The 592-nt window shown below is 46.5% G+C and overlaps 1 protein-coding gene across 1 annotated transcript in view; it reads left to right on the top strand.

Moving 5' to 3' along the window:
• The window catches only part of LOC119592528 (U3 small nucleolar ribonucleoprotein protein IMP3-like), a 22,589-nt gene that overhangs the window by 686 nt on the left and 21,311 nt on the right, over positions 1-592 (top strand). The gene's annotated exons all lie outside the window — the stretch shown is intronic.

Here is a 592-nt window from a genome sequence, read left to right on the forward strand (position 1 = left end):
TTAGTACAAGTGAACAGAAATGAACGAAGACGAACAGACGGAGGGAAAGTAAGGGCCGGAGGTAATGAGAAAGAAAAAAAAAAAGAGGACAGGAAGAAGGCAAGAATGGAAGAGACAAGAAAGGAAGGAGGGAGGAAGGCCAGAGGGGAGAGGAAGGGCGGGTAGAACGAGTGAACAGAGGCAGGACAACACGGATAAATGAACGGAGGGAGACGGAGCGGAGGTAGGAATGAAGGAGGAATCAAGGGAGGGAACGAATGACGGAGATAAAGCGAGGAGACATAGGGAAAGCTGGAAGAAGAGAGATAACAGGAAGGGAAGGAAGTTGAAAGAAGGGAAAGAGCAAACGAGAGGAAGAAAAAGACGGTGTGACAGTGGAGGAAAGAGTGCACAGAGTTGGGAAGAAGAGTCAGACAAAAGAAAGGAGGCAACAGAGAGAAAGTGAACTACAGCAAATGAGAAAAGTAGAAAATGAAATGAAAAGCCACATGACAATGCCAATCACTCGTCTCAACATCAGCAATATACAAGTCAGTTCATCGAAGCGAGGAAGAGAGAGAGATGCTATTCCCCCTTAACAGACAAGCTGGTG

The sequence above is a fragment of the Penaeus monodon genome, chromosome 30 (genome assembly GCF_015228065.2).
Source record: "Penaeus monodon isolate SGIC_2016 chromosome 30, NSTDA_Pmon_1, whole genome shotgun sequence".
NCBI classification, from domain to species: domain Eukaryota; kingdom Metazoa; phylum Arthropoda; class Malacostraca; order Decapoda; family Penaeidae; genus Penaeus; species Penaeus monodon.